General features: G+C 37.1%; 1 protein-coding gene across 1 annotated transcript in view; it reads right to left on the bottom strand.

Moving 5' to 3' along the window:
* Positions 1 to 19,340, bottom strand: part of CBR4 (carbonyl reductase 4) — a 98,753-nt gene that overhangs the window by 21,938 nt on the left and 57,475 nt on the right. The window lies entirely within an intron of this gene.

The following is a 19,340-nucleotide window of genomic DNA, read 5'->3' as shown; positions in this document are numbered from 1 at the left end:
AACACTTGTTAAAAGGCTCCCATGGGGTTGCCCACACTAGAGACCAGTGCAGAGGCCACCCGCTGAAAAGTGCCCAGTCTTTCTGTGAAAGAAGCCTATTTGCTCACCTTAAAACTTCAGCATGAGGGGTGGACACCTGATTTAACAAACATCTAGGGGCCCACTGAAATAATCTCCAAAGACTGAGGCTGGTAGGTACCATCTGTCTGCTCACCCCCTGCCTCACTCTAGTTCGCCAGTATTCCCAGGAAGAGTTTATGCAAATGCCTGGCACCCTGATTTTTGCTGCTGCCACCCAGGAAACACCCCTTGATTGCCTGGCTGTGGTGGCTAGCGGAAGCAGATCCCATGGGACTGTAACAGGGAAACCGTTCTCAACTACCTACTGCCTGAGGGCTGAGCAGAGACAGAATGAAACAGTCTCTCTGCTAGAGACGACTATTGCTTATCGTCATAGCTGCAGCCAGAGGGGCAGGCTTCTGACACACACACCTAAGAGCCAACTATAATCCTCTCCAGAGACGACCTCCAAGGCAAGGCCAATCACTTCCCACTCTCCCGCTGCTTCACTCTAGATTGCTGGTATCGCCCCCAAAGGAGCTTGGGCACATGTCTGATGCCCTGGTTTTTGCAGCTGCTGCCCAGAGGACACCCCTCAACAGCCTGGCTCTGGTGGCCAATAGGATTTACATTCAGGAGCCCTATAAGGCTGTAATGAAGAAAATTCGTAACCAGCTATCCCTCCCACAAGATACAGCATAGAGACAGCAGACTGAAAAGCACTGCCAGTCTCTCTGTGAAAGAGAGGACAATTAGCTTGTCATCATAGCTGTGCCCTGAGGGGAGGCTTGTAATTAAATACACATCTAGGCCAGCAGGCACTATCTTCACACTCCCCCTCCACCCGGCCCCAGTTCACCAGTATTTCCAAGAAAGGAGCTCGTATACACATCTGGTACCCCTGCTTTTCTGGCTCCTTTCCAGAGGGCACATCGCTTGACAGCCTAGCCCAGCCCTGGTGACCAGCAGGGCTTCAACAGAATGGTAGCACACAAAGAAATAGCTCTTAACTGGCTATAGCCCCAGGATTCAGTGCAGAGGCAGCACATATGCCCTTCTCCCAGTCTTCCGCTGAAAGAGGTATATTTGCATACTTCAAATGTTGCTGAGAATCTGGCTTCCAAACAGCCTGAAACTAGGTGCTGACTGAGGTTCTTCTACAGTTGGCACAATGACAAGTCTTGGCACCAGCCCCAACTACTAGGAGCCACTAAGGATGAAGTAGGCAGGCTGCTTAGACAATATCAAAGGTTCGAGCTAGGGCAGGGTTGGACAATAAAATTCATCTCCTACACCAGGCCACTCCTTCAAGACTGGGATAGGTGGCTACTTTATCCAAAGCATAAAAACCAATACAGAGTGTCAAGGAAAATGAACACAGACAACATTCCAAAGAAAGAACCAGATAAAACAAGAAAAAGGCCTTAGCATAATGGAAATAAGTGACTTACCTATTAAGAGTTCAAAATAACATTCATAATTATGCTCACCAAGCATAGAGGAAGAATGAATGAACAAAGTGTGAACTTCAAAAAGAGGCAGAGAATATAAGTCAGTACCAAACAGAAGTCTCAAGGCTGAAGAATACAATAAATGAACTGAAAAATACAAGAGGGGTTCAACAGAAGACTAGATGAAAAAAATTAGAAAACATCATGGCAAAAAAAGACCAGATGAAGAAAAAAGGATCAGTGAACTTGAGGATAGGGCACAGGAACTCATTCAATCACAGCAGCAAAAAGAAAAAAATGAGAGAGTTAAGATAGCTTACGGGACTCATGAGACAACATCACACTGATCAACACTTGCAGCATAGGGTCCCAGAGGAAAAAAGAGAGAGAAAGAGGGAAAAAAATTTATTTCAGGAATAAGGGCTAAAAGCTTCCCTAACCAGGGGAGGGAAACCGACATCCAGACCCAAGAAGCCCACAGAATTCCAAAAAAGATGAACTCAAAGAGACCCACACCAAAACACATTATAACTAATGTGTCAAAAGTTAAAGGTATAGAGAAAATCTTCAAATCAGCAAGAGAAAAAAAAACAAACTTGTTACATACCAGTGAAACTGCATAAGACTACCAGATTTTCAGCAAAAACTTTGCAGGCCAGAAGGAAATGGCATAATATATTCAAAATGATGAAAGAAAACAACAACAACAAAAACATCTAACCAAGACTACACTACCCAGCAAAGTTACAGTTCAGACCTAAAGGAGAGATAAGTTTTCCAGACAAAAGTTAAAGTTCATCACCACTAAACCAAACTTACAAAAAAGGTTAAAAGGTTAAAGGGACTTACTTAAGGTGAAAAGAAAGGGCACTAATTAGTTGCAGAAAAACATATGAAAGTATAAATCACACTGGCAGAGGCAAATTTAATACAGCAAAGGTAGTGGATTAATCACCTATAAAGCTAGAATAAAGGTTTAAAAAGCAAAAGGAATAACTATAATAACAATAATTGTTTAAGGAACACACAAGATAAAAAGCCATAAATTGTGACATCAAAAACATAAAATGGGTGGAGGAGAGTAAAAAAATAAGCTGTAGAATGTATGCAAACTTAAGTCATTATCAACTAAAAATAGACTTAACAACAGAAATTGTTTTATAGAAGTTGCTTTATAGAAGTTGTTTTATATAGTACCCACAAAGCTGAAACCAATAATAGACACACGAAAGATAAAGGAATCTAAACATACCACTACAGAAAACCATCAAATCACAAAAGAGCAAGGAAAGAAAGGGAAAAAGAATTACTAAACAACCAGAACAAATTAACAAAATGACAATAAGTATATACCTATCAATAAATACTTTAAATGAAAAGAGACTAAATTATCCAATAAAAAGACAAGAGTCGCTGGAAAGATGAAAACCAAGACCCATCTGTATGCTTCCTTTAAAAAATTCACTTCAGATTTAAGAACATACACAGACTGAAAGTGAAGGGATAGAAAGAGACATTCCATGAAAATGGAAACCAAAGGAAAGGTGGTAAAGTCTGTTGTTTCTGATAAAAGTCAAGATGGTAACAAAACACAAAGAAGGTCATTATAAGTAATAAAGGGGTCATTCCAAGAAGGGGATATAATTGCAAGTATTTATGCACTCACCTATTTAGGAGCACTAAAGATATAAAGCAAATATTAACAGATCTAAAGGGAGAAATACATAGCAATACAGTAACAATAAAGGAGTAATACCTCACTTTCATCAGCAGATAGATCATCCAGACAGAACACTGGTGAGGAAACAGTGGCCTTAAACAACACATTAGACCAGATGGACTTAACAGATATATATATATACAGAACATTCCATCCAAAAGTAACCAAACACACATTCTCAAGCACACATGGAACATTATCCAGAACAGATCATAGGTTAGGCCACAAAACAAGTCTTAACAAATTTAAGAAGATTAAAATCATATCAAGCATCTTTTCTGACCACAATGGTAAGAAACTAGAAATCAATTACAAAAAGTAAACTGGAAAATTCACAAGTATGTGAAGATTAAACAACATGTTACTGAACAACCAATGGGTCAAAGAAGAAATCAAAAGATAGATCAAAAAATACCTTGACAGGGGCGCCTGGGTGGCGCAGTCGGTTAAGCGTCCGACTTCAGCCAGGTCACGATCTCGCGGTCCGTGAATTCGAGCCCCGCGTCAGGCTCTGGGCTGATGGCTCGGAGCCTGGAGCCTGTTTCCGATTCTGTGTCTCCCTCTCTCTCTGCCCCTCCCCTGTTCATGCTCTGTCTCTCTCTGTCCCAAAAAAAATAAATAAAAAAAGTTGGAAAAAAAAATTAAAAAAAAAAAAATACCTTGACAAATGAAAATGTAAATATATCACAACTTATGGAATGCAGCAAAAGCAGTTCTAAGAGGGAAATTTCATAGTAATAGATGACTACATTAAGACACCAGAAACATCTCAAACAACGTAATTTACATTATCAAGGAACTAGAAAAAGAAGAACAAATATAGCCCACAGTGAGTAGAAGGAGAGAAATAACAAATATCAGAGCAAAAATAAATACAGACAAAAAAGGCAATAGAAAGTAGACAAAAGGCAATGAAAAGAGCTGGGTTTTTGAATAAATAATCAAAATAGACAAAACTTTAGCTAGACTTACCAAGAAAGCGAGAGGACTGAAATAAAATGAGAAATGAAAGACGAGACATAGTGCTAATACCACAGAAATAACAAAGGATCATAAGAGACTACTATGAACAATTACACACCAACAAACTGGACAGCCTAGAAGAAAATTATGTATATTCTTAGAAACATAAAACCTAACCAGAATGAAACATGAAGGAATAGAAAATCTCAACAGAACAAATACTAATAAGGAGATTGAATCAGTAATCAAAAACCTCCCAACGAACAAAGTGCAGGGCCAGATGGCTGGTCCTGAATATTACCACACATTTAAAGAAATATTAATACCAATCCTCCTTAAACTCTTCCAAAAAATAGAAGAGGAGGAGGGGACTCTAATGTCATTTTATAAGGCCAGCCTGACCCAGTATCAAAACCAGATAAGGACATCACAAGAAAAGAAAATTATAGGCCTGTATTCCTAATGAACATAGATGCAAAAATCCTTAACAAAATATTAGCAAACCGATTCATCAAAACATAAAAAGGGTTGCACAACATGATCAAGTGGGATTTATTCCAGGTATGTAAAGATGGTTTAACATCCACAAATCCATGTGATGTACCACATTAACAAAATGAAGAATAAAAACCATGACTATCTCAATAGATGCAGAAAAAGCATATGACAAAATTCATTATTGATTTATGCCTTTTTCAACTCTCAAAAAAGTAGGTACAGAGGGAATGCACCTCAATATAATAAACACTATGTATGACATGCCCATAGCTTACATCATACTCAATGAGGAAAACCTGAAAGCTTTACCTCTAAGATTAGAAACAAGGCACAGGTGCCCACTCTCACCACTTTTATTCAACAAATTACTGGAAGACCTAGCCAGAGAAATTAGACAAGGAAAAAAAAAGGCATCCAAGTTGGAAAAGAAGAAAAACTATCATTATATGCAAATGACATACTGCTATATGTACAAACCCCCAAAGACTCCACCATAAAACTATTAGAATAAATGAATTCAGTAAGTTTCAAGATACAAAATCAGTTGTGTCTCTATACACTATATATTAGAAAGAGAAATAAAACAGTCTTGGGGTACCTGGGTAGCTCAGTTGGTCAAACGTCCGGCTTCTGATTTTGGCTCAGGTCACAATCGCACCAGTTCACGAGTCCAACCCTACATCGGGCTCTGTGCTGACAGTGAAGAGTCTGCTTGGGGATTCTCTCCCTCTCCCTGTCTCTCTGCCCCTCTCTTGCTCATATGCACATGCATTCTCTCTCTCTCTCTCTCTCTCTCTCCCTCTCTCTCTCTCTCTCTCTCTCTCTCTCTCTCTTAAACTAAAAACAAAGAAATAAAGAAAAAAGAAAAGAGTCCCATTTATGATTGCATCAAAAAGAATAAAATATCTAGGAATAAATTTAACCAAGGTAAAAGAACTATACACTGAGAACTATAAGACAATGATGAAGAAACTTTCATGAAAAAGACACACATAAATGGAAATATATTCTATGCTCAGAGATTTTAAGAATTAATAGTTAAAATGTCCATAATACCCAAAGAAATCCATAAAATCAACATAATTCGCATCAAAATTCCAACAGCATTTTTCACAGAAAAAGAAGAAATAATCCCAAAATTGGTCTGGAATCACAAAAGACCATGAATAGCCAAAGCAATCTTGAGAAAGAAGAACACAGCAAGAAGTGAAATTAGTCAGAGAAAGACAAAAATCATATGACTTCACTCATATGAGGACTTTAAGAGACAAAACAGATGAACATAAGGGAAGGGAAACAAAAATAATATAAAAACAGGGAGGAGGACAAAACAGAAGAGACTCATAAATATGGAGAAGAAACTGAGGGTTACTGGAGGGGTTGTGGGAGGGGGGATGGGTTAAATGGGTAAGGGGCACTAAGGAATCTACTCCTGAAATCATTGTTGCACTATATGCTAACTAATTTGGATGTAAATTAAAAAAAATTAAAAATAAAAATAAATGAATAAATAAATAATTTTTTAAAGTGGGAAAAAAAAGAACAAAGCAGGAAGCATCATGTACCCTTGTTTTAAATTATATTACAAAGCTACAGTAATCAAAACAGTATAGTATTAGCATAAAAAAAGTCACAGAGATCAATGAGACAGAATTCTGACCCCAGAAATAAATCCACACATATATGGTCAATTAATTTATGACAAAGGTGATAAGAATATACACTAGGGAAAGAACAGTCTCTTCAATAAGCAGTGCTGGGAAAACTGGTCAGCCACATACAAAAGAATGAAACTGGACCACTATCTTATACCATACATTTAAAAAAATAACCCAACATGGAATAAGACTTGAACATAAGACGTAAAACCACAAAATTCCTAGAAGAAAAACATTATGTGGAAAGCTTGACATCAGTCTTGATGATGATATTTTGGATTTTATACCAAAAACAAAGGCAACAAATACAAAAATAAACAAGTGGAAGTTGTTTATTAAAATTAAAAAGTTTTTGAACAGCAAAGGAAACGATCAACGAACAAAAAGCCAATCCACTGAATGGCATTAAGTATTTGTAAATCTTATTCTCTGATAATGGTTAATATCTAAAACTTATAAATAACTCATATAAATCAACAGCAAAAAAAAAAAAGTCTTATTAAAAAATGGGCATATAGGGCACCCAACAGGCTCAGTCAGTACAGCATGTGACTCTTGGTCTCAGGGCTGTGAGTTTAAGCCTCATGTTGAGTTTAAAGGTTACTGAAAAATAAAATCTTAAAAAAAAAAAAAAACAAGGTAAAGAATCTGAATAGACATTTTAGCCAAAAAAAAACATACAGATGACCAAGAAACACATGAAAAGAAGCTTAATACCATTAATCATTAAGGAAATGCAAATCAAAGCCACAATGAGATACCACTTCATACCGATCAGAATGGCTATTACTAGAAATAGCAAGTGTTGGTGAGGATATGGAGAAAAGGTAACACTTGTGCACTGCTGGTGGGAATGCAAATTGATGCAGATGGTATGGAAAATAGTATGAAGGTTCCTAAAAAAAAATAGAAATAGAACTACCATATGATCCAGCAATTCCACTTCTGGGTATTTATCCAAAGGAAATGAAAACACTAACTAGAAAAGATATATGCACCCTACATTTCTTGCAGCATTATTTATAATAGTCAAGACACGGAAGCAACCTAAGTGTGCACTAATAGATGAATGGATAAAGAAAACGTGGTATATATGACAATGGAATATTATTCAGCCATAAAAAAGAAGGAAATCCTGGGGCGCCTGGGTGGCGCAGTCGGTTGAGCGTCCGACTTCAGCCAGGTCACGATCTCGCGGTCCGTGAGTTCGAGCCCCGCGTCGGGCTCTGGGCTGATGGCTCAGAGCCTGGATCCTGTTTCCGATTCTGTGTCTCCCTCTCTCTCTGCCCCTCCCCCGTTCATGCTCTGTCTCTCTCTGTCCCAAAAATAAATAAACGTTGAAAAAAAAAAAATTAAAAAAAAAAAAAAAAAAAAAAAAGAAGGAAATCCTGCCACTTGTAACAACATGGATGAATATTGAGGGCATTATGCTAAGTGAAATAAGCAGCAGAGAAAGGCAAATACTGTATGATCTTCTATGTGGAATCTAAAAAAACAAAAACAAAACAAAAAATCAAACTCACAGATACAGAGAAGAGATTGGTAGTTGCCAGTAGCAGGGGCTAGGGAGTAAGCAAAATGGTGAAAGTGGTCAAAAGGTACACACTTCCAGTTATAAAATAAGTAAGTCCTGGGATGTAATGTACATGCATGATGCATGATGCATATTTGAAAGTTGCTTAAGAGGGGTTGCCTAGCAGGCTCAGTCGGTAGAGCATACGACTCTTGATCTCAGGGTGTGAGTTCGATCCCCACACTGGGCATGGAGCCTACTTAAAAAAATAAGTAAAATAAATAAAATAAATATTTTTTAAAAAGTTGTTAAAAGAAGTAGATGTTAAAAGTTCTTATCACAAGAAAAAAAAGTTGTAATTATGTGTGGTGATGGAGGTTAACTAGATCTTATTGTGAGCATTTTGCAATATAAAAAGAATCATTATGTTGTATACCTTAAAGCAGTAATAAATGTCAATTATGCCTCAATAACAAGATACAAAAATGAAATTAAATAATTAAATACATCAATATATGAAACATTATAAATCTTGCAATAAAGAAATTTTTTCAATCTAATGTATTCCAAAGAAATTGCCACAGGATATGTTTTTCAAGAAGTATCTCATAAAAGCTTTTTATTCAGTGCTGATAAGATCAACATCCTGGGAAAAATGCTTGAAGAAGTAAGTGATGTCATAGAGGACAATTTTCCTTACAAAACTTCTGATTCTCAGGCTAAGAATGATCATCATCTTCTTAGACTTCTTCATTCATCCTAAGTACCATCAACTGACATTTCACTAGGAAAGAGTGTTTCTATCACTGCAAGGGAGTTGCTACATACATGACAAGAACACAATACAAAAGCCGTGGTGCTATGTGGGCACGAGGTGGGCTGCTGGTAACGCTATTACTTAAGAAGCTACCACACCAGCCCGAGACATTTAACGACTCAAATTAGTGCTCTGCCCAAAGTGCAAATCACATATCACCACATATCATAAAGGTGACAATTCAAACTAATAAGCTCTTTTGATTATGAAAGGACTTGGAAATAGACATCTGTGGCCTAAAGCATGGGGACTGTGTTGTCACGTGATATGAAGGCTAAGGGTTGTGCTAGGTGATAGGCAGTACAGCTACTGATTAATCTCTGAGCCAGTTAGCAGGTCATTAGATAATCTCTCCAACTCTCTACCTCAACCAAAAGTAGGATAACAATTATTTGTACAAGGAGGTGTACCTATGACCAAAGATGTTGAGATCTTCGGAAAAAAATTTATGTGGAATAATACTTCAATTACTGAATATGGCAAGGTGGCTTGCTAAGGTAGACATCTAAGTAAAATTATGAAAACAAAATTCCACATAGGTTGTATATAAAAAACAATTTACGGGGAAAGGGGAGTAAAAACACTCAAAGGAGTCACAAATAAACTGACCATAATCTAATTCAGAACAAACTCCCCTCCTTGATTGGAATGGACATAAGTTGTTGACTATTTGGCTGATTGTACATACTTGCCTTTGATGTGTAACGTAAGAAAAAAATGTGTCAGGAGAAAAATGTTTTGTAGATGCAGTAAAACCTTCCCACCCATGAAATTCTTATTAGAGCCAGATCATACCCAGTATCCTTTCCTAAACCATGACAATTTTAGCTTCAGTATGAAAGATGTTAAATCACTTCTGTAAGGAATAATTAGAAAAGGGGGTGTAAAATAAAAGCCTGAGTAAGAACAGAGAATTTGGCAATGCAGCCTTGTGAAAAATAAAAGAAACGGAAGTAAAACCTTGGAGCCACAGGAAGGAAGAACCTGGAAAATGGTTGCCACCAGATGTCAGTACTCTGCTCTTACAGACTGTCACACGCCACTATCCTAGGTAGAGCTATCGAAAGCCATACATAATCCTGTACATAGAAGGGGGTTTGAGAAAACAAAGCTAGCCCCACGCTGGTAAACTGGCCAATGGAGGTTGGCCATACAACGCCACACAGAACAAAGTTTTAAAAGGTCACTTTTTTAGGGGCGCCTGGGTGGCTCAGTCGGTTGAGTGTCCAACTTCAGTGCGGGTCATGATCTCACAGTTCGTGGGGTCAAGCCCCAAGTCGGGCTCTGTGTTGACAGCTTTGAGCTTGGAGCCTGCTTTGGATTCTGTGTTTCCCTCTCTCTCTGCTGCTTCCCTGCTCATGCTCTCTCTCTCTCCTTCAAAAATAAACATTAAAATAAATAAATAGTCGCTTTTTTATCTTAAGTATCACAGTAGGTTTGGAATCAACAACTTCAAGTCAAAACACCAGAGACAAGGTGAACATGCAAGGGAGGTGCTAAACCACGCCTCTGAGAATACATTATTACAATTTTTATACTCCCTTCTGAAAAACACTCTTGACTTTTTTAGTAAATATAAAATTATTTATAGGACTTTCATGGGTTCACTCTCACTTTTAGTCTCTCAACTTTATTTTTCCGTAAGATTTTAAGTTCCTCAACGACAAGAGATAGTTTAATTATGAATTTGGACTATATTTTTTGTCACAAATTGTTAATTATTCAAAAGAAAAAGGACACTGAAGAATTTAATAGGAAAAATTTTAGAGATCTTTCTTTCGGTATCTATAAAACAAAGCATTGGACAAGGTGATAGATATTTAATGCCACTGTGCTTCTAAAGTGCAATGGAATTTATGTGTATTCATTTATATTCCTATGTGGTATGGCTCTCAAATGTTTGCTTACTGATTCTCATAAATAGAGTCTGTCAAGCATATAAAACCAGAAAAATCCATTATAAATACCTGTGCTGTTCAGAGCATGCAACACTTCAGATTTCACCCATGTTATGAGATACTTTTTTATTCACACTGATCTGTATTCTATGTTAAAATTTTATCTAATTAAAGAGTTTGCCTACTTCAGGAGGAACAACTCCATGTTAAATATTTAAATTAACATGCTTTCACTAAATTCCTTCTTTTGGGAAGTTTACCTATTAGGGCAATGGCTCTCCAAGTGTGATGCACAGATCATCAGAAACTTACTAGAAGTGCAAATTTTTGACACCATACCCACTGAATCAGACCCTGAGGGTGGGACCCACCGATCTGAGGCTGAAAAAGCCCTCCTGATGATTCTGGCACACTAGAGCTTAAGAACCATTGTCTTAGGAGGGATCAGAAATCCTAATTCCCTACCTGCTCAGTTGATTCTAAGAGCTGTTCTTACTTGTTGTGTTCTGAAAGAATCTCTGTAAGGTTAGCAAATAAATTATTTTCCTTCAGGAAGACAGTGGTGTTTGCATGTGGTTCTTCACAGTACCTGGTAACAACAGACTAATAAGACAGTCTGCTCTTTGCCAATGAGAGTACCTTTAAGAGGCCTCAGGAACTTTGTCTTAATTTGCTGAAGTAGTGGTTGCTGCTCCTGTAGAGGTAGACTCACTATCTGTTCAGGGTCTTCAGGATGCTAGATAGCACCAGAATCTTTCCCAATGTGAGAAAGAGGATTATCTGAGGAAAGAGGTAAACTCTCTCTAAGAATGTCCATTCACCTCATGAAAATAATGTACTATCACAAAATGTGAACAAGTTATAGAGAAACATCCTTATAAATGGAACTGGTGGGATTTCCAATTCAAGATGGTACTTTAAACACATATTTTTAGCACCACTATGTCCCCAGACAACAAAAGCAAAATACTTCAAGGGTGCGTTTGTTTGTTTGTTTGTTTGTTCAGGTATAAATCCAAAGGGGCAAAGTGAAAGGAGAGGAGACCAATGAAAGAACATTTGATAACTAGAAACAAATGGAATTTGGGCACTAACTTAACAGCAGACTCAAAACTGAATTCTGGCCAGAATGAGAAAACTGAAAAACAACCCAATTTCCATGAGAGACCCCACAAAATTTCTAGAATTAGGGAATTTGGTACTTTTGGAAGTCAAGATGATGGCATAGCTTATAACAGCAAGACTGGTTGAAAATATATTTTAGAAGCAACTGGACTCTCTGATCCTCTCCAACACTTTGCACACAAGAGTAGATGGTAAAACACAAATTTTCTGGACTGGTCTGAGAGATAATCAGGCACCCATAGTGATAGAATACCAACAACTGAGGAATCAAGTAAAAGTTTATAGGTTTCTTCCCTCCTTTCAGTTCCAGAATACTGACAGCCAGCATTCCAGACAGTAGATATCTTCCTGGAGAATCTGACCAGCTCAAGAGAAAACCAGCTAAAATACTAGTTCTCAAACTATGGCCCAAGAACCCCTAAGAGTCCCTAGATCCTCTCAGAGAGTAAGCAAGGTAATATTAAAATGTTATTTTCCATTTTCACTCTCATTCTCTCAAAAGTATCAAGTGTTCAAAGACTACACTATGTGTGATATTGCAAAACACTAAAAGCAGAAAAAATATGGGCCCAGCTGTCTTCTATTAAGCTAGATATTAAAAAGATTTACAAAAATGTAAAATAATTTCACTTCTTTTTTTGTTTTAAAAATAACATTTTTATAAAAATATATTAAAATGAAATGTTAATACAATTTTTGATGGATAAATGTTTTTAATATTCAGTTTTAATTCTGGTAATTACTTATAGAAGTAACCCATGGCAAATACTAATAGATGTAACCCACATAAACAAGTTCTTTGGGATCCTTAATCCTTTTTAGCACATAAATGGGTCCCTAGACCAAAACATTTGAGAACCAATGAGCTAAAAAAAACTGACTTGGGATTCTGCCAGTGAAAATGTCCACATCATCCCATGGTGAAGACCATAGCCAACAATCCCCACCTATGTACAAGAAGCTATTTCTTTTAAAATAATTTTTAAAAAAAACTTCATATTTCAAAATAAAACACATATACCAAAAAAAAAAAAAAACAATAAAACAAATATGTAGATTAGTGATTTGTTCTAAGGCTAACATTCTTAAAATCACCATCCAGGTCAAGATACAGAATTTTGCCACATACCCCAGAAGCCCCTCTACATGTCCTATGAATATTATCATTTCATCTTGCCCCTGTTGTTTTTGTTGTTGTTGTTGTTGTTTTAAATTGTGGTAAAATAGATGCAACATAAAATTTACTGTTTTAGCTTTTTTTTTTTTTAATTTTTTTTTTTCAATGTTTATTTATTTTTGGGACAGAGAGAGACAGAGCATGAACGGGGGAGGGGCAGAGAGAGAGGGAGACACAGAATCGGAAACAGGCTCCAGGCTCTGAGCCATCAGCCCAGAGCCTGACGCGGGGCTCGAACTCACGGACCGCGAGATCGTGACCTGGCTGAAGTCGGACGCTTAACCGACTGCACCACCCAGGCGCCCCTGTTTTAGCTTTTTAAGTGCAAAGTTTAGTTTGCCCTGTTTTTAAATTTAATATGTTTTTAAAGTCTCTCTTAATCTATAGTTTTCCTTTCATCTCTTTCTTTTTCTTATAATTTATTTATTGAAGAAATCAAACAGTTGGGGCTGTACCATGTTTTATAGACTGGATTTTGTCAAGTGCTACTCATGGTGCAATTCAACATGTTCTTCTGTCTCCAGTATTTCCTGCAAATTAGCAACTGGCTCTGGAGGTAGATCAGCCCTGAGTTCAATCCATTGTGGTTTTTAATATCCCACTGTTAAGTATAAACAAACAGCCAAAAATCACAAAAGATCTGAGAACAGCATCTAATATGCTAAGAATCCAAAAAGTAAAGCAACTCGGAGAAATAGAGTACCTAAAGCAGAAAATTTCTATTATTAATAAACTCAGAGAAATAGAAGAAAACACTGCATCTAGGAAACAAGCACAGGATGCTATGAATAAGGAATATTCAGAAAACAAAAAGAATATTTTAGGAATTGAAAATAAGCTGCTATGGGGCGCCTAGCAGCTCAGTCAGTTAAGCATCTGACTCTTGATTTTGGCTCAGGTCATGATCTCGCAGTTCATGAGATGGAGCCCTGAGTCAGGCTCTGTGCTGACAGCATGGAGCCTACTTGGGATTCTCTCTCTCTCTCTCTCTCTCTCTCTCTCTCTCTCTCTCTGCCCCTTCCCCACCCAGCCCTCTTTCTCTCTCACACACACACAAAATAAACTTAAAAAAAATAAAAATAAATAAAAATAAAAGCTGTTAATTGAAATGTAGTATCAAGATAAAATTGGGGGACATACCCAGAAAGTAAGGCAAAAAGGAGAGTGAGAGATTGAAAGGTTCACCAATAGATGAAAAAAGACCCATGCCAAAGCATACCATAATAAAATCTTATAATGCTATGGGCAAAAAGAAGGTCTTAAGCACTTCCAGAGAGAAATATAGATACCAAAGACACAGGTTTTCTTTAAAACTTCTTAATATCAACACGAAGACGTAGGACTTTGGAGGAGTTCCTTGAAAATTCTGAGGAAAAAGGATTCCTAACCTAGTATACCATACTCGGTCAATTTAACAAATAGGAAGAATTAAAGACAAAGAATGAAGTTCTCAAAAATGTTATCTCCTATGCACCTTTTCTCAGGAAGTTACCTGAAGATGTGTTCTACCAAAGAAGTCGTAAATCAAAAAAAAGTAAGATATGAGATCCATAGGGGATCCAACAGATGGGAGAAGCAAAGGGAATGTGTAAGATGATACTGAGGGAAGATCCCAAGAAAACAGTTATGGAGCAAATCTAGAGAATAACCAGTCAAGACTATAGCAGATCAGGAGACAAGAAAGACTTATTGAAAGCATGAAATTGATTCATTACCCAGTGTTTTGGCATACACAGTTGACCCTTGAACAACACACGTTTGAATGGTGCAGGTTCATTCATATGCAGAATTTTTTCAATAAATACAATACAGTACTATAAATGTATTTTCCCTTTTTATGACTTTCTTAACACTTTCTTTCTCTAGCTTACTTTATTGTAAGGGTACAGTATATAATACATATAACATGGAAAATACGTGTTAAACAACTGTTATCAGTAAGGCTTCTGGTCAATGGTAGGCTACGAGTAGTCAAGTTTTGAGAAAGTCAAAAGTTATATGTGCATTTTCGACTGCATGGGGGGAGGCAGGTCAGTGCCCCGAAACCCCGCATTGTTCAGGGGCCAACTGTATCAACAGGATATTTATATAATTGGGAAAGGTTTGGGATTAGTGAGTGTTGAGAACACAAAAAACTAAACAAATAAGATTATCCATTCTAAGGAAAACAAAATATTGTGCCGGGAAAGAAAAGTAAACACCAAATACTAACACAACTCAGCTATGAATACTGTTTATGTAATTATAATAATGTAACTGCTCATTATGATGTAACTATACTGAGAACTGGTGGAATGGGAAGTGTGCTTGCACCCAGAATGCTGGGGGTGCTTGCGGCTCACAGAGAGAAAATCATCTGCTTAGTGGGATGTTGTCACATAATGCCTAATTCTGAAAAAAACAAACATGTTAATTACAAATAAGGAGGTTAATATCAAATGACTCTCTGTCAATGTGTAAGTGACACATATAAAAACTAAATTTAAATACTGAACCATAAAAATGGTAGTGCTGGAGTTTTGGACAGTAGGTACTCTTTCAAATATATTTTATGCTTCTTTGGTTTTCTCTTTGATTGCTTTCAATCTGTAGCTTAGGTCACCTTTCTCACTCACAAGACTGATACACTGTTTTCCCAGTTGTGAAAAATTGGAAAGAAAGCAGGGCCATTATGGAAGATACACTGCAAAATATTCTGTAGGAATATATTCTCAGTCCTAGCCCCAGCCCACTCTCACTATGGATTGAAGTTTAAGGCCACCCAGTTTTAGAACTGACTTCTTGTGCATATCAAGAGACTGGTCAGAGCAAGCCATGGAGCATGGGCCAAGAGCAGAAAAGCTGCCAGCTGTGGAACAGCAATGTCCATAGGGATTAATTGGAACTCATACAAGAGAATCACAGAGAAAGGTATGATTAAAATGACTCAGACTCTGGGAAACCATGAAAAAGTTGCATGATGGCTTGCCAGTTCCCTGATGGCCTAACAGCATAAATATTTACTTCTAGCAGACCCCTTTAAGGGGAATAAAGTGCCTGATGTAAAGAATGCAATAAACAGCAGACAATGATTTTAGATTAAGTTTTCACTCTCTGCGATATTCTCAGAGATATAGATCAAGGTTAACATTTTGTGAATAAACCAAAAATCATATTGCTCATAACCCATACGTTTCAGATCAAGATGAATAAATTTTAAAAACAGGACTTGAAAAAATAAAGCTGAGAAAGTACATCAATAAAAGTGGAAACACTGGAGTACAAAACATAATGCTGCTGGCACTCAGAGAATCCAAATACAATGCTAGAAGCCCCAGAAGAGATACCAGAAATCCTCTCAGGAGGAATGGAATTAACACTTACTAAACATCTACTACATGCCAGGCATTGTACTAGCACATTAGTGCTATTTTATTAATCCTTACAGCAATTCTAGAAATTGTTATTCTTTTACAGGTGAGTAAACAGACTGAAAGGAGGAATGTAATTTACCAAAATCACTCAACTATTTACAGAGTTAGAATGTGAAACCAAGACTTTCTAGCCTCAAGGGCCTTATTGTTCCAATAACCTCAGCGCAAAATATATGAAACCCTCTACTGGGGCCAGACCTTATGAAAAGGAACTAAAAATTAGTGACATAACAACCTTTTAGTAGATGAGAAGTCACTATAAAAGATCACTCAAAATCAACCACAAGAAAAAAATTGGAAAGGTAACAAATACCTGGAAACTAAAGACCATCCTACTAAAGAATGAACGGGCTAACCAAGAAGTTAAAGAGCAATTTTAAAAGTACATGGAAACCAATCAAAATGATAACACCACAGCCCAAAACCTCTGGGACACAGCAAAGGCAGTCATAAGAGGAAAGTATATAGCAAACTAGGCCTTCCTAAAGAAGGAAGAAAGGTCACAGATACACAACCTAACTTTACACCTTAAAAAGCTGGAAAAAGAACAGCAAATAAAACCCAAAACCAGCAAAAGACAGGAAATAATAAAGATTAGAGCAGAAATTAATGCTATCGAAACCAAAAAAACAGAACAGATCAATGAAACCAGAAGCTGGTTCTCTGGAAGAATTAACAAAATTGATAAACTACTAGCCAGCTTGATCAAAAAGAAAAAGGAAAGGACCCAAATAAATAAAATCAAGAATGAAAGAGGAGAGATCACAACCAACAAAGCAGAAATAAAAACAATAATAAGAGAATATTATGAGCAATTATACACCAATAAAATGGGCAATGTGGAAGAAATGGAAAAATTCCTAGAAACATATAAACTACCAAAACGGAAACAGGAAGAAATAGAAAATTTGAACAGACCCATAACCAGCAAAGAAATCAAATTAGTAATCAAAAATCTCCCAAAACACAAGAGTCCAGGGCCAGATGGCTTTCCAGGGAATTCTACCAAACATTTAAGGAAGAGTTAACATCTATTCTCTTGACGCTATTCCAAAAAACAGAAATGGAAGGAAAACTTCCAAACTCTTTCTATGAAGCAAGTATTACATTGATTCCAAAACCAGACAAAGATCCCACTAAAAAGGAGAACTACAGACCTACTTCCCTGATGAACATGGATGCAAAACTCCTCAACAAGATATTAGCCAACAATACACTAAACAATACATTTTTTTAAAAATCCAATAATGCAGGGGCGCCTGGGTGGCGCAGTCGGTTAAGCATCCGACTTCAGCCAGGTCACGATCTCGCGGTCCGTGAGTTCGAGCCCCGCGTCAGGCTCTGGGCTGATGGCTCAGAGCCTGGATCCTGTTTCCGATTCTGTGTCTCCCTCTCTCTCTGCCCCTCGCCCGTTCATGCTCTCTCTCTGTCCCAAAAATAAATAAACGTTGAAAAAAAAAATTAAAAAAAAAATCCAATAATACATTAAAAAAATTATTCACCATGACCAAGTGGTATTTATACCTGGGATGCAGGGCTGGTTCAATATCCACAAAACAATCAATGTGATTCATCACATCAATAAAAGAAAGGACAAGAATCCTATGATCCTCTCAACAGATGCAGAGAAAGCATCTGACAAAAATACAACATCCTTTCTTGATAAAAACCCTCAAGAAAGTAGGGATAGAAGGATCATACCTCGAGGATCATACCTTGAATCATAAAAGCCATATACAAAAGACCCAACACTAATATCATCCTCAATGGGGAAAAACTGAGAGCTTTCCCCCTAAGGTCAGGAACAAGACAGAGATGTCCACTCTGGCCAATGTTATTTAACATAGTATTGGAAGTCTTAGCCTCAGCAATAAGACAACACAAAGAAATAAAAGGCATCCAAATCAGCAAAGAGGAGGTCAAACTTTCACTCTTAGCAGAAGACATGATACTCTATGTGGAAAACCCAAAAGACTCCACCAAAAAACTGCTAGAACTGATTCATGAATTCAGCAAAGTTCCAGGATATAAAATCAATGCACAGAAATCTGTTGCATTCCTATACAACAACAATGAAGCAATAGAAAGAGAAATCAAGGAATCGATCCCATTTACAATTGCACCAAAAACCATAAAATGTCTAGAAATAAACCTAACCAAAGAGGTGTAAAATCTATATGCTGAAAACTATGGAAAGCTTATAAAAGAAATTGAAGAAGACACCAAAAAATGGAAAAAGATTCCATGCTCCTAGATAGGAAGAACAAATATTGTTAAAATGTCAATACTACCCAAATCAATCTACATATTCAATGCAATCCCTATGAAAATAACATCAGCATTCTTCACAGAGCTAGAACAAACAATCCTAAAATTTGTATGGAATCAGAAAAGACCCCAAATAGCCAAAGCAATCTTGAGAAAGAAAACCAAAGCAGGAGGAATCACAATCCCGGACTTCAAGCTATAGTACAAAGCTGTAATCATCAAGACAGTATGGTATTGACACAAAAACAGACACAAAGATGAATGGAATAGAATAGATAACCCAGAAATGAACCCACAAATGTATGGCCAACTAATCTTTGACAAAGCAGGAAAGAATATTCAGTGGAATAAAGACAGTCTCTTCAGCAAGTGATACTGGGAAAATTGGACAGCAACATGCAGAAAGATGAATCTGGATCACTTTCTTATACCATACACAAAAATAAACTCAAAATAGATGAAAGACCTAAATGTAAGACAGAAAGCCATCAAAATCCTTGAGGAGAAAGCAGGAAAAAAATCTCTTTGATCTTGGCCACAGCAACTTCTTACTCAACACGTCTCCAGAGGCAAGGGAAACAAAAACAAAAACGATCTATCAGGACCTCATCAAAATAAAAATCTTCAGCACAGCAAAGGAAACAATCAGTAAAACTAAAAGGCAATTGACGGAATGGGAAAAGATATTTGCAAATGACATATCAGATAAAGGGTTCATATCCAAAATCTATAAAGAACTTCCCAGACTCAACACCCAAAAAACAAATAATCCAGTGAAG

Source organism: Herpailurus yagouaroundi, unplaced genomic scaffold (assembly GCF_014898765.1).
Source record: "Herpailurus yagouaroundi ecotype Mexico unplaced genomic scaffold, PumYag 28, whole genome shotgun sequence".
Classification (NCBI taxonomy): Eukaryota; Metazoa; Chordata; class Mammalia; order Carnivora; family Felidae; genus Herpailurus; species Herpailurus yagouaroundi.
This window is presented reverse-complemented; position numbering and strand designations above follow the sequence as displayed.